The sequence below is a fragment of the Dermacentor variabilis genome, chromosome 3, assembly GCF_050947875.1.
Source record: "Dermacentor variabilis isolate Ectoservices chromosome 3, ASM5094787v1, whole genome shotgun sequence".
Classification (NCBI taxonomy): Eukaryota; Metazoa; Arthropoda; class Arachnida; order Ixodida; family Ixodidae; genus Dermacentor; species Dermacentor variabilis.
The window spans coordinates 231,003,970-231,019,890 of NC_134570.1; the positions used below are offsets into that span (position 1 = coordinate 231,003,970).

Consider the following 15,921-nt stretch of genomic DNA (forward strand, 5'->3'; position numbering starts at 1 on the left):
GTAAGCAAAAATTATTCAACTTATGAATTCGAAATAAAATGTTGCAGTTTCGCTCGAAAGGCAAAGCATCAATTGGAATAGCAAATTGTTAGACAACTATACGAAAACCTGGGAAGCGACCACGACATCATCAGAATAGCGCTCTCCACGCCCAACATCCGGCAAACAATAGGGACGAACAGGCCCTACACGACGAGACCATCCGCAGGGGAAGCCAACCCTAAATTAGACGAGGAAATAACGCTCGCGGAATTGTACGAGGCGTCACAAGCCGCAATTAAAAATTCAGCACTGGGCTCAGACTCGATCACAAATTCAATGATTCGAAATATTGATTCGGCGGCCCTAGCGAAAATAAGAAAGATTTTAACATCGAGTACTGGGTCAAGGGTGACTTACACCAGGAACGGAAATTGACTAAAATAATCATGATCCCTGAACCAAAAAAGAATCCCTCGATCGATACACTCTGGCCGATATCGCTCACGTCCTGCCTGAGAAATCTCTATGAGAGGGTGATCCACAGCAGAGTGCAACGATACCTTGAAGAGTAGAACTGGTTCCCGGACTCCATGACAGGGTTTTGACAGGGTTTTGTCAAGGTGCCTTTCTGCTACTTAGAGATGAAATTCTAACTAATATACCGTATGGCGACGAGATATTAGTCCTAGCAATAGATCTCAAAGGAACCTTCGCCAACGTCTCTCATGCCGCAATACTCGAGGAACTCGAACTCGCGGGTTGTGGCGAGCGTACCTACAATTACATAAGGGGATTTATTACCAAACGCGAGGCACGCATCAGTATTGGCCAAATCACATCGGAGACATTTAAAATGCCTAGCAAAGGACCACCTCAAGGAGCGTTAATATAGCCTGTGCTCTTCAACATGTGTCGCCTCGCGTGTGATCTGGATCGGATACCCGACCTAGGTCACACGCTGCCCGCGGTTGACATCACGCTGTAGGCAAGCAGAGGTTCCCAGGGAATAAAGAATATCTGCTCCAAAGCACAGTATCAGCGGTGAAGAAATGTTCCCGAGGAAGTGGGCTGAAGTGTGCGCCCGAAAAATCCGAGGTCATCTGGATACATTCGAAAGGCTAACTCCAGAGGATCAATTAACATCGCGGTTGAGGGCCACATAGTCCAAAAGGTACCCACGATGCGAGTCCTGGGTTTGTGGCTTCACAGCGAAGGGAGAGCAGTAGAGACGCTCAAAACCCTCAAATCCACAACCCACAACATAGCCCAAATGATACGTCGAGTGACGTATCGAAAGGCGGCCATGCGAGAAGTTCCTGAGGCTTGTACAGGCCTTAATAATTAGCTAAATCACGTATGTCATACTTTACCAAATCCTGAACAAGGAAGAAAAAAGGCAGGCCGACACGATAATTCGAACCGCTTTCAAGGCGGCTCTGGGCCTGCCTAAATGTACCTCCACGGAGTGCATCCTAGCTTTGGGAGTACATAATACTTTCGATTAGCTCAGGCAGGCCCCCCTTATGCGACAGAGGGAACGGCTCAGCTTCACAAGAACTGGTAGGGCAGTATTGGCTCGACTCAATATCCCAGCATACCCCATTTATCTCACCGAACAGGCCGTACCTCTCCCTCCTTCGGTGAGATCCAAAATTACAGTAGCTCCAACTCCCAAGAACATGCATCTCAAGTACAAAGAAAGGCACAAAGCATGCGCACAACATATTCAATCGATGTATTCGAATAACCCTAGGTACTAAATAGTGACACGTGTACTTATCTTTATCGGGCAACCACGTTTCGCCGCCTAACAAATGTAATCGCACAGCGTGGGAGGCGCCTGCATGTATCCGAAGTTTCTGGATAGTTATCGATGCTTCTATCCGCTGTCTGTTGTCGCCGAACCATATGTTATCTCATTTCATCACCTGACGCAAATGGTGTAGAACTTTGTAGAAGGCACGAGGGTCCCGGCGATTACTCTGGAACATTCGACGACTGATGTATAAACGCAGACGCGCTTGACCCGCTCGGCAGATTTTCCAACGATCGCCGACCGTGTTCGCCACTATCGTTGTGCTATAAGTATAGCCGGTTTTTGTGGGCACAGGTTCGCCTAATAAAAGCTAGTTTTGTATTCCACCGTATTGCTGCTTTTTTCACCGTCACTACTACGTGACATCTGGTGGAGGTGCTGGGTAAGTCCGGTCATGAATGGTTATTCTTGCCGTGCAGATTCCAGTCGGCGTGATGAGGTGTCTTCCAGCGGTCCGAATTTTAGGGCCTTCCCATGCAATTTTAACTTTCTTCAACTGCGCGGCGATGGGTCCACTCATGACGGAGTAATCGGCTCCTTTGTCCACTAAAGCGGCGACTGCGTGGCCGTCGAGAAGCACGTCGAGGTCGGTGGTTCTTTGTCTCGCATTGCAATTAGGTCTTGGCGTCGGATCATGGCCGCGTCGTGTTGAACTGAAGCTGGAACGTCGCGTCGTCAAGTCGTCTTTCGTCGGTGTAGTCTTGGCTTCCTGACTTCGTCGGGACGGCGGCGCGTCGTTGTTATGTCGTCAAGGCAGTCTCTTCGTAGTCTTTGTAGGCAGCCGGGGGATCTTCGTCAGTTCGACGAACAGCAACCGCACCTCCATCGGTTGCGGCCTTTAGTTTTCCGGATATGGGCTCGCTGACCGGCCCCGGGCTGGGCCAGTGTATGGTCGGCGCTGCGGCGACAGGTAGCGGCCTGGTGACGGCGAACGGGACGGTCGTCGAGGGCTCCACTTAGTAGCGGCGAGGTAGTCGGCGATGTCACGAGGGCGTTCACCTTCCCGAGGGCGTGGTGCATCGACGGCGAACCCTCGCAATCCCAGGTCGCGGTATGGGCATCGGCGGTACACATGGCCGGCTTCGCCGCAGTGGTAGCAGAGCGGGCAGTGGTCGGGGGCTGGCCAAATGTCCGTCTTCCTCGCGTAGCTGCGCTGGGCGACGGGTGGGCGTGCTGGCGGCGGCGGCGGTGGACGACGGAATTCCGGCGTTACAGGGCCCTGGCGTTGTCGCGGAGGGGGACCTTGACGGCGGGTGACGGCGGCGTAGGTCATCGCTTCCGGCTGAGGTTGCGGTGATCGTGGTTGCACTTCTGAGACTCCAAGCGATCGCTGAACCTCTTTGACGATTTCAGCGATTGGATCCACTTGGGACTGCGTCCTTGGGTAGAACTTCTGCAGCTCCTCCCGTACGACCGCTCCGATAGTCTCGCGTAGATGGTCGGTAGCCAGTGATTGAACCCCGGCGTAGTTTGTAGAGTTCGTGCGGCGATCGAATTGCCGGTTTCGGATCTCGAGTGTCTTCTCAATGTTCGTCGCCTGACGAAGAAACTCTTCGATGGTCTTCGTTGGGCTTCTTACCATTCCGGCGAAACGTTCCTCCTTAACACCACGCATCAGTAGGCGGACTTTCTTCTCCTCGGTCATATCCGGGTCGGCGTAGCGGAACAAACGGCTCATTTCTTCCGTAAAGATGGCGACGTTCTCGTTTGGTAGCTGCACTCGGGCGTCCAGCATAGCTTCAGCCCTTTCCTTGCGCACGACGCTTGTAAAGGTGCGCAGAAAGCCGCTACGGAAGAGGTCCCACGTTGTCAAGGTTGATTCCCTGTTCTCAAACCAAGTTCTGGCGGCGTCTTCTAAGGCGAAGTAGACATGCCGCAGCTTGTCGTTGGAGTCCCAGTTGTTGAATGTCGCGATTCGTTCGTAGGTCTCCAGCCATGATTCCGGGTCTTCAGTCGCTGCTCCATGGAAGGTTGGTGGGTCCCGAGGTGGTTGTAGAATAACGGGGGACGCTGGGGCAGTCATTGGGGTTGTCTTGACCACGATCTTCTTTGTCGTCTCAGTTAGAAGTCCGTGCTCTTGGGGCAGTCCTTGCAGTCTGCGGCTAGCACGCTGGTCTTGGGCGATGTTGGTTCTGTCCTCGGGCTTCGGGCTTGGATCGCGGCTTTGCGGTGGCGTTCGGTACATGAACGCACAAGCACCTCCACCAGATGGAGGGAAAACCGAAGTGTTGCTGACAAACTTCAGCCGGGAGTTCAAGCACATCGACAAGGGCACGACGATCGCGTACATCGAGGAAATTCTGGAAACCAGTAACGCGTTTGGCCTCTCGGATTCTGCCGCATCTAACCCGACGACCAAGGTTCCCGTACTACAATACGACATTAATCCAAGTCTCCCCGTGATTAAGCAACAGCAGCTGAGAAGTCTGCTCCGACGATACAAAGGCTGCTTTTCGACGTCATCGAGGATTCGACAAACACCAGTCTCCAAGCATCGCATAATCGCCGAGGAGTGCGCTCGCCCACTCAGCCAGAGCCCTTACCGAGTTTCGCTGCGAGAACGTAAAGCTATAAAAGAACAAGTCGACGAAACGCTACGCGACGAAATCATCCAGCCGTCGAAAAGCCCGTGGGCATCCCCTGTTGTCCTGGTGAAGAAAAAGGACGGAACCCTACGTTTCTGCGTCGATTATCGTCGTCTGAACAAGATCACGAAGAAGAACGTATACTCCCTCCCACGGATAGACGACGCATTGGATCGGCTCTGCATCGCTAAATACTTCTCGTCGATAGACCTGAAGTCTGGCTATTGGCAAACAGAAGTCGACGAAAGAGATCGCGAAAAGACCGCCTTCATCACCCCAGACGGCCTCTACGAGTTCAAGATTATGCCATTTGGACTGTGCTCGGTGCCGGCAACGTTCCAATGCGTGATGGACACGGTTTTAGTAGGATTGAAGTGGCAGACCTGTCTCGTTTACTTGGATGACGTCGTTGTCTTCGCTGAAAATGTCCAAGATCACCTCAGGCGGCTTGCAACAGTACTAGAGGCCATCAAGTCATCAGGGCTTACTCTGAAGCCAGATAAGTGCCGCTTCGCTTACGATGAGCTTCTGTTCCTAGGCCACGTCATCAGCAAGTCTGGAGACAGCGCCGACCCGCAGAAAACAGCTGCCATTGCAAAGTTCCCGCAGCCCATCGACAAGAAGGCAGTGCGCAGATTTCTTGGCATGTGTGCCTACTACAGGCGACTTGTCAAGGACTTTTCACGCATCGCTGAGCCGCTGACAAAGCTAACTAAATGTGACGTCGAGTTCAAGTGGGAAACGCCGCAGGCCGGCGCATTCCAAGAACTCAAACGACGCATGCAGTCGCCGCCCGTACTTGCGCACTTCGACGAGCACGTTGATACCGAAATACACACTGACGCCAGTAGCCTAGGCCTCGGTGCCGTTCTAGTCCAGAGGAGAAACGGAGTCGAACAGGGTATAGCTTACGCTAGCAGGTCGTTGTCAAAAGCGGAAGGCAATTATTCTACAACCGAAAAGGAATGCCTCGCCATCGTTTGGATTACGGCGAAATTTCGCCCTTACCTCTATGGCAGGCCATTCAAAGTGGTCAGCGGCCATCACGCGTTGTGTTGGCTAGCTAACTTAAAGGACCCTTCAGGACGGCTGGCATGGTGGAGCCTCAGACTACAAGAATACGATATCACTGTAACATACAAGTCCGGACGAAAACACTCAGATGCCGATTGCCTATCACGCGCCCCCATTGACCCGCCGCCGCAAGATGATGAGGATGACGACGCCTTCCTTGGCATAATAAGCGCGAAAGACTTCGCCGAACAACAACGAGGGGACCCGGAGCTAAAAGCCCTAGTCGAGTATTTGGAAGGGCACACCGACGTTGTCCCTAGGGCATTTAAGCGTGGATTATCATCGTTCACGCTTCAAAACAACCTACTCGTGAAGAAGAACTCACCAGTCCGCGCCAACTACCTTCTTGTTGTTCCGTAGGCGCTGCGTCCAGAAGTACTGCACGCCCTACATGACGATCCGACCGCTGGGCACCTCTGTTTCTCCCGGGCTCTATCGAGGATACAAGAAAGGTATTACTGGCCGCACCTAACCGCCGATGTCGCCCGTTACGTCAAGACATGCCAAAACTGTCAGCGACCCAAGACGCCACCGACAAGGCCAGCGGGATTAGTACATCCGATCAAGCCTCCTTACAGACCTTTTCAGCAGATCGGGATGGACTTGTTAGGACTGTTTCCGACATCAACATCCGGAAATAAGTGGATCGTCGAGGCGACGGACTATCTCACCCGCTTAGCTGAAACTAAAGCTCTACCGAAAGGCAGCGCAGCCGAAGTGGTGAAATTTTTCGTCGAGAACATCCTGCTGCGACATGGTGCTCCATAAGCCCTCTTTACCGACAGAGGAACGGTTTTTACAGCAGAGCTTACCCAAGCCATTCTGCAATACAGCCAGACAAGCCACAGGAGGACAACTGCCTACCACCCACAGACGAATGGTCTCACGGAGCGCCCTCGCCGACATGCTAGCAATGTACGTCGACGTCGAACACAAGACCTGGGATGCCGTCCTGCCGTACGTAACATTCGCTTACAACACGGCGGTGCAAGAAACAACACAGATCACGCTATTTAAGCTGCTTTACGGCAGGAACCCGACGACGACGCTCGACGCCATGTTTGAGCACGTCACTGACGTGGAAAATCTCGACGTCGCTACCTATCTTTAGCACGCCGAAGAAGCCCGACAGCTCGCCTGCCTACGAATCAAGAACCAGCAGAGGACCGACAGCCCACACTACAACCTCCGACGACGCTTCGTCGAGTACCAGCCCGGTGACCATGTTTGGGTTTGGACCCCTATACGCCGACGAGGGCGGAGCGAGAAGCTTTCACGTCGCTATTTCGGACCGTACAAGATCATCCGACGTATTTGCGCACTGGACTATGAGGTCGTGCCAGACGGCATTTCGCTATCACAGCGGCGCCGCTCACGGCCTGAAATAGTCCACGTTGTGCGACTCAAGCCGTAACTTCGCGTAACTGACCTTTGGACTTTGTTTCTTTTGGTTGTTTTGCTACTTATGTTTAATAAGTGTCCTTTTCTGTTTCGTTCTCTGATATTTGTAGCATCGGGACGATGCTTTTTAAGAGGGGGGTATTGACACATGTACGTATCTTTATCGAGCAACCACGTTTCGCCGCCTAACAAATGTAATCGCACATCGTGGGACGCGCCTGCATGTATCCGAAGTTTCTGGAAAGTTATCGATGCTTCTATGCGCTCTCTGTTGTCGCCGAACCTTATGTTATCTGATTTCATCACCTGACGCAAATGGTGTAGAACTTTGTAGAAGGCACGAGGGTCCCAGCGATTACTCTGGAACATTCGATGACTGATGTATAAATGCGGACGCGCTTGACCCGCTGAGCAGATTTTCCGACGATCGCCGACCGTGTTCGCCACTATCGTTGTGCTATAAGTGTAGCCTGTTTCTGTGGGCACAGGTTCGCCCAATACAAGCTAGTTTTATATTCCACCGTATTACTGCTTTCTTCACCGTCACTACCACGTGACAATATAGTATACGGACACAGCTGCGTATGCAGAGGCGACTGGCCAGCGCTACCAAAAGAGCAACGCCCTGGCTGTCGTGAACGCGATCTGCCAGCAGAAGATAATCGTATCGGCCATAGCGGGATCTCCCACATCGGCCAAAACATTAGCAGTGGTGATCGTCCTCACTCACGCAGAGCGTTTGCAAAGGGACTCTGTTGTGGTCACGGACTCCCGGGAGACATGTCACATGTTTCTAAAAGGGCACGTGACTGCGGCTAGCTTTGCGATAATTGCCAAATCTTTCATCCACTGTCATCGCCTACTCTTGTGCCTGGGACATGCGGGGGTACAAAGGAACGAACAGGCTAATGTTCGTTCCCTTGTACAGACTCGAGGGCGTGCCAACCTAGCGACAGCAGCCTCTTTTAACCCCAATCACTCGCACTATCCCTCTCAACATCCTGCCAATTTAAATACCAAGGACATCCTTGCTCATCAGTGCGGAGTCCTCAGAAAATACCCACCACCTCACCCCCAACTTAGCTGGGAAGAGGCCGCCGATTAGCGCAAAATGCAGACTGGGATTCCCCCATCTAAAATGGCCAAACGCCATGTATCCCACTCGCTATAGGGCCACCGGCCCTTGTCGGAACGGGCACAACTCGCCCGTTCCGACTTGGCAGGACAAAAGTTCTTAATTAGCCAGGTCAGGCAGGTTGCAGAGGACATGGTGGCCCTGGACATGGGGGCTCCATCCACCCCTCCTTAATATCTCTTCCTGACAAATAAAGTTTCTATATATATACAACTATACGAAGTAAGGGTAATAACTTTCATCGTGATCATCCGCTTATTTTATGTCCACCGCAGGGCGAAGGCCTTTCCCTGTGATCTCCAATTGCCCCTGTCCTGCGACAAGCGATTCCAACTAGTGCCTGCGAATTTCTTAATTTCATTACCCCTCCTAGTCTTCTTCCCTCCTCGACTGCGCTTCCCTCCTCTTGGCACCCATTCTGTAACCCTAATTGTCCAGCGGTTATCTAACCTATGCATTACATTATGTGCCCAGCTCCATTTTTTTGTCTTGATGTCAATTAGAATATTGCCTATCCCCGTTTGTTCGATGATCTACACCGTTCTCTTCCTGTTTCTTAAAGTTACGTCTAACATTCTTTGTTCCATCTCTCTTTAAGCAGTCCTTAACTTGTTTTCGAGCTTTTTATGAATTTGCAAGTTTCTGCCTCATATGTTAGCACTGGTAAAATGCATTGGTTGTACACCTTTCTTTTCAATCATAATGGTAAGCTTCCAGTCAGGGTCTGACAATGTTTGCCATATGCGCTCCAGCCCATTTTTATTCTGTAAATTTCCTTCTCATGATCAGGCTCCCCTGTGAGTAATTGACCTGGGTAAACGTACTCCTTCACATACTCTAGAGGCTGACTGGCGAACCTGGACTCTTGTTCCTTTGTGCGGCTATTGATCATTATCTTTGTCTTCTTAATATTAATCTTCAATCCACTCTTACACTCTTCTTGTTAATATCCTTGATTTGTTGTAAACCCGCCGTGGTTGCTCAGTGGCTATGGTGTTGGGCTGCTGAGCACGAGGTCGCGGGATCGAATCCCGGCCACGGCGGCCGCATTTCGATGGGGGCGAAATGCGAAAACACCCGTGTGCTTAGATTTACGTGCACGTTAAAGAACCCCAGGTGGTCAAAATTTCCGGAGTCCTACACTACGGCGTGCCTCATAATCAGAAAGTGGTTTTGGCACGTAAAACCCCAAATATTATTATTTGTTGTAACTCGTCCCCAGTGTTGCTGAGCAGGGCAATGTCATCTACAAATTGAAGGTTGCTGAGACATTCGCCGTTGATCGTTACTCCTAAGCCTTCCCAGTTTATCAGCTTGAATACTTCTTCCAAGCATGCAGGGAATAGCATTGGAGAGATTGTGCCTCCTTGTCTGACCCCTTTCTTTATAGGTACCTTCCTACTTGTGAAGAATTAGGGTAGCTTTGGAATCTCTGTAGATATTTTCCAAGATATTTATGTAAGCGTCCTGTACTCCTTGATTACATAATGCCTCTATGATTGCTGGGGTCTCTACTAAATCAAATAGGAGGTTAATGGCAGGAAATCACATACGAACAATTTTTACAGCTTCTTGCGGGCCCAACCGGAAGCGTCTTCTCCGAGCGCCGGCAACAATGAAGCGCTGCGCTTGATAGAAGACCCGGATGCTGAGCAACCGCAATAATGTGCGCAAGATCTGTATACGTTACAACACTGCCCTGCCCGTGCGGCACCCCCCTCTCTCTGGCTAACCCCCTCTCTCTCTTTACCTTTCTTTTTGCTCCTTGAGGAAGTCTTCAGTGTCGCTGCTGATGCAGTCACGACAATAACGAAGGACTATTACCGATGAAACATGTTAAAAAGCAATTGTTAGTGCAAAGTGCAATAAGCAATTTGTGAAGGGCCGCAAAGGACGCGCTGCGGCAGTGGGTGGTCTGTTTACTGCATCTATATTGACACGTGTACTTATCTTTATCAAGCGACCACGTTTCGCCGCTTAACAACTGTAATCGCACAGCGAGGGACGCGCCTGCATGTATCCGACGTTTCTGGAAAGTTATCGATGCTTCTACCCGGCTGTCTGTTGTCGCCGAACCTTGTGTTATCTGATTTCATCGCGTAACGCGAATGGTGTAGAACTTTGTGGAAGGCACGCGGGTCCCAGCGGTTAATCTGGAACATTCGACGACTGATTTATAAAAGCCGGCGCGCTTGACCCGCTGATCAGATTTACGACGATCGCCGACTGTGTTAGCCGCTCTCGTTGTGCTTTAAGTGTAGCCTGTTTTGTGGGCACAGGTTCGCCCAATAAAAGCTAGTTTTTGCCTTTCACAGTTTTGCTACTGTGTTCTTTGACGTCACGACCACGTGACATCTGATGGAGGTGCTTTGCGTTCATGTACCGGACGCCCCCACAAAGCCGCGACCCAAGCCCTCACTCGGAAGACACCAACGTCGCCAAGAACCAGCGAGGTAGCCGCAGGCTGCAAGGACTGCCCCCGGAGCACGGACTTTTGCCTGAGACGACTAGGAAGATGGCCATCAAGTCCACCCCAATGGCAGCCCCAGCGTCACCCGTCGTGCTGCAGCAGCCCAGGGAGCCTCCGACGTTCCGCGGTTCAACTTTCGAGGACCCGGAAAGCCGGCTTGAGATGTACGAGAGAGTCGCTACCTTTAACAACTGGAACAGCGACGACAAACTGCGATATGTCTTCTTCGCTTTGGAAGACGCGGCCAGGACGTGGTTTGAGAACCGAGAAGCCACCTTAACGACCTGGGAACTTTTCCGAAGTGGCTTCCTGCAGACATTCGCAAGCGTCGTACGCCGAGAACGAGCCCAAGCGCTATTAGAAACCCGGGTGCAGCTACCTAATGAGACGACCGCGATCTACACGGAAGAAATGAGCCGTCTCTTCCGCCACGCCGACCCTGAAATGCCCGAGGAGAAGAAAGTCCGCCTGCTGATGCGTGGTGTGAAGGAGGAACTTTTTGCCGGAATGGTACGAAGCCCACCGAAGACCGTCGACGAGTTTCTTCGCGAGGCCACCAGCATCGAGAAGACACTCGAGATGCAAAACCGGCAATTCGACCGCCGCACAAACTCGACAAACTACGCCGGAGTTCAATCACTGGCCACCGACGACCTGCGCGAGACTATCCGAGCGGTCGTACGGGAGGAGCTACAAAAGCTGTTCCCACCATCGCAGCCTCAAGTGGCTTCGATTGCCGACGCCGTGCGTGAGGAGCTCCAACAACAACTTGGAGTAGCCCCTGTATCGCCCCAGCCTGAGCCGCAAGCGATGACCTACGCTGCCGTCGCACGCCGTCAAGGTCCCCCTCCGCGACCGCGCCAGGGCCTTGTCACGCCGCAGTTCCGTCGTCCGCCGCCGCCAGCGCCAGCACGACCACCCGTCGCCCAGCACACCTACGCGAGGAAGACGGACATTTGGCGCGCTCCTGACCACCGCCCGCTCTGCTACCACTGCGGAGAAGCGGGGCACATCTACCGCCGATGCCCATACCGGGAGATGGGACTCCGAGGGTTCGCCGTTAACGCGCCGCGACCACAGATTGGCGAAAGACCTCGCGATATCGCCGACTACCTCGCCGCTACTCAGTGGAGCTCTCGACGACCGTCGCGTTCGCCATCACCAGGCCGCTACCTGTCGCCGCAGCGCCGACCATACACTGGCCCAGCCCGGGGCCGGTCAGCGAGCCCATATCCGGAAAACTAAAGGCACCAACCGATGGAGGTGCGGTTGCTGTTCGTCGAACTGACGAAGATCCTCCGCCGCCGACGAAGATACCGACTAAACTACCTCGACGACATAACGACACGCCGCCGTCCCGACGAAATCAGAAAGCCAAGACTACACCGATGAAAGACGACTTGACGACGAGACGTTCCAACTTCAGTTCAACACGACGCAGCCGTGATCCGACGCCAAGACCTAACTGTAACGCAAGACAGAGAACCACCGACCTCGACGCGCTTCTCGACGGCCACGCAGTCACCGCCTTAGTAGACACAGGAGCCGATTACTCCGTCATGAGTGGACCCATCGCCGCCCAGTTGAGGAAAGTTAAGACTGCATGGGAAGGCCCTCAAATTCGGACCGCTGGAGGACACCTGATTACGCCGACCGGGATCTGCACGGCAAGAATTACCGTTCATGACCGGACTTACCCTGCCACCTTCGTTGTCCTCCAACAGTGTTCACGAGACGTCATTCTCGGCATGGACTTCCTGAATCAACATGGCGCAGTCATCGACCTGAAGTCGAAATCGATAACGCTGTCGCAAGATCAAGCGATACCGCCGGAGAGCTGTCGTAGTCACCACGCCTTGAGTGTGCTCGAAGATCAAGTGAGCACCCCGCCGCGCTCCAGCATTATTATTTCCGTCGGCACTGAAACACCCGCTGACGTAGAAGGCGTCATCGAGGGCGGCCAACATATACTGCTCGACCGTGAAATTTGCGGCTTAAGAGGGATCGCTCGACTCCACGGAGGGCAAGTGGAAGTTATGCTAACCAACTTCAGCCAAGAGTTCAAGCACATCAACAAGGGCACGACAATCGCATACATCGAGGAAATTGTGGAAACCAACAATGTTTTTGTCCTCTCGGATTCAGCCGCATCTACCCCGACGAGCATTGTCCCCGAACCAGACTTCGACGTGAATCCAAGTCTTCCTATGAGTAAGCAGCAACAGATCAGAAGTCTTCTCCGACGATACAAAGACTGCTTTTCGACGTCATCGAGGATTCGACAAACACCAGTTGCAAAGCATCGCATAATAACCGAAGAGAGCGCTCGACCACTCCACCAGAGCCCTTACCGAGTTTCGACGCGAGAACGTGAAGCTATTAGGCAACAAGTCGACGAAATGCTGCGCGACGACATCATCCAGCCGTCGAAAAGCCCGTGGGCCTCTCCTGTAGTCCTGGTAAACAAAAAGGACTGAACCCTACGCTTCTGCGTCGATTATCGTCGACTGAACAAGATCACGAAGAAGGATGTGTACCCCCTTCCACGGATAGACGACGCATCGGATCGGCTCTGCAACGCTAAATACTTCTCGTCGATGGACCTCAAGTCTGGCTACTGGCAAATAGAAGTCGACGAGAGAGATCGCGAAAAGACTGCCTTCATCACGCCAGACGGCCTCTACGAGTTCAAGGTCATGCCATTCGGACTGTGCTCGGCGCCTGCAACGTTTCAGCGCGTCATGGACACGGTGTTAGCCGGACTGAAGTGGCAGACGTGCCTTGTTTACCTGGATGACGTCGTTGTCTTCGCCGGAAATTTCGACGATCACCTTAGGCGGCTTGCGACAGTGTTAGAAGCCATCAAGTCATCAGGGCTCACTCTGAAGCCGGAAAAGTGCCGTTTCGCTTACGATGAGCTTTTGTTCCTAGGCCACGTGATCAGCAAATCAGGAGTACGCCCCGACCCACAGAAGACAGCTGCCATCGCAAAGTTCCCGCAGCCAACCGACAAGAAGGCAGTGCGCAGATTCCTTGGCATGTGTGCCTACTATAGGCGCTTTGTCAAGGACTTTTCACGCATCGCGGAGCCGCTAACACATCTAACCAAATGTGATGCCGCGTTCAAGTGGGAAACGCCGCAAGCCAAGGCATTTCAAGAACTCAAACGACGCATGCAGTCGCCGCCGGTACTTGCACACTTCGACGAGGACGCCGATACGGAAATCCACACTGACGCCAGTAGCCTAGGCCTCGGTGCCGTCCTAGTCCAGAGGAAAGAAGGACTTGAAAAGGTGATATCGTATGCTAGCCGGTCGCTGTCAAAAGCGGAAAGCAACTATTCTATGACTGAAAAGGAATGCCTCGCCATCATTTGGGCTACAGCTAAATTCCGTCCTTACCTCTATGGCAGGCCATTCAAAGTCGTCAGTGACCATCACGCATTGTGTTGGCTAGCTAACTTAAAGGACCCTTCAGGACGGCTGGCGCGGTGGAGCCTCAGACTACAAGAATCGGACGTCACGGTAATATACAAGTCCGGAAGAAAACACTCAGATGCCGACTGCTTATCGCGCGCCCCCATTGATCCCCCACCGCAAGACGACGAGGACGACGACGCCTTCCTTGGGATAATCAGCGCGGAAGACTTCGCTAAACAGCAACGAGCCGACCCGGAGCTAAAAGGTCTCGTCGAGTATTTGGAAGGGAACACCGACGTTGTCCCTACGGCATTTAAGCGCGGGTTGTCTTCGTTCACGCTACAAAACAACCTGCTCGTGAAGAAGAACTTCTCACCAGTCCGCGCCAGCTACCTTCTTATTGTACCGTCAGCGCTGCGTCCAGAAATACTGCACGCCCTACACGACGATCCAACCGCTGGGCACCTCGGATTCTCCCGGACGCTGTCGAGAATACAGGAAAGGTATTATTGGCCGCGTCTGACCGCCGACGTCGCCCGTTACGTCAAGACATGCCGAGACTGTCAACGACGCAAGACACCACCGACAAGGCCAGCAGGATTACTACAGCCGATCGAACCTCCTCGCCGACCATTCCAGCAGATTGGGATGGATTTGTTGGGGCCGTTTCCGATATCAACATGCGGGAATAAGTGGATCGTCGTGGCAACGGACTATCTCACCCGTTTTGCGGAAACTAAAGCTCTACCAAAAGGCAGCGCAGCCGAAGTGGCAAAATTTTTCGTCGAGAACATCCTGCTGCGACATGGTGCCCCAGAAGTCCTCATCACCGACAGAGGAACGGCTTTTACAGCAGAGCTCACCCAAGCCATTCTGCAGTACAGCCAGACAAGCCACAGGAGGACAACTGCCTACCATCCGCAGACGAATGGTCTCACGGAGCGCCTGAACAAGACCCTCGCCGACATGCTAGCAATGTACGTCGACGTCGAACACAAGACGTGGGACGCGGTCCTGCCGTACGTAACCTTTGCGTACAACACGGCGGTGCAAGAAACAACACAGATCACGCCGTTTAAGCTGGTTTACGGCAGGAACCCGACGACGACGCTTGACGCCATGCTGCCGCACGTAACTGACGAAGAGAATGTTGACGTCGCTAGCTATCTCCAGCGCGCCGAAGAAGCCCGACAGCTCGCCCGCCTGCGAATCAAGAGCCAGCAGAGGACCGACAGCCGACACTACAACCTCCGACGACGCTTCGTCGAGTACCAGCCTGGCGACCGTGTTTGGATCTGGACCCCGATACGCCGACGAGGACTCAGTGAGAAACTACTCCGGCGCTATTTCGGACCCTACAAGGTCATCCGACGTATTGGTGCTCTGGACTATGAGGTCGTGCCAGACGGCATTTCGCATTCACAGCGGCGCCGCGCACGATCTGAAGTAGTCCACGTGGTGCGCCTTAAACCCTTTTACGGACGCTGACGAACTTCGTCATTTTTGTTTTCTTTGCTACGAGTGCTTTTGTTTATTACCTTCGTTTGTTTGCAGCATCGGGTCGATGCTTTTTAAGAGGGGGGTATTGACACGTGTACTTATCTTTATCAAGCGACCACGTTTCGCCGCTTAACAACTGTAATCGCACAGCGAGGGACGCGCCTGCATGTATCCGGCGTTTCTGGAAAGTTATCGATGCTTCTACCCGGCTGTCTGTTGTCGCCGAACCTTGTGTTATCTGATTTCATCGCGTAACGCGAATGGTGTAGAACTTTGTGGAAGGCAGGCGGGTCCCAGCGGTTAATCTGGAACATTCGACGACTGATTTATAAAAGCCGGCGCGCTTGACCCGCTGATCAGATTTACGACGATCGCCGACTGTGTTCGCCGCTCTCGTTGTGCTTTAAGTGTAGCCTGTTTTGTGGGCACAGGTTCGCCCAATAAAAGCTAGTTTTTGCCTTTCACAGTTTTGCTACTGTGTTCTTTGACGTCACGACCACGTGACAATATGCATAATAAATGTTGCGGAGCAAGTAACG

General features: G+C 52.8%; 1 protein-coding gene across 4 annotated transcripts in view; it reads left to right on the forward strand.

Annotated features, from left to right (window-relative positions):
* The window catches only part of LOC142576702 (small G protein signaling modulator 1-like), a 272,548-nt gene that overhangs the window by 199,909 nt on the left and 56,718 nt on the right, over positions 1–15,921 (forward strand). The gene's annotated exons all lie outside the window — the stretch shown is intronic.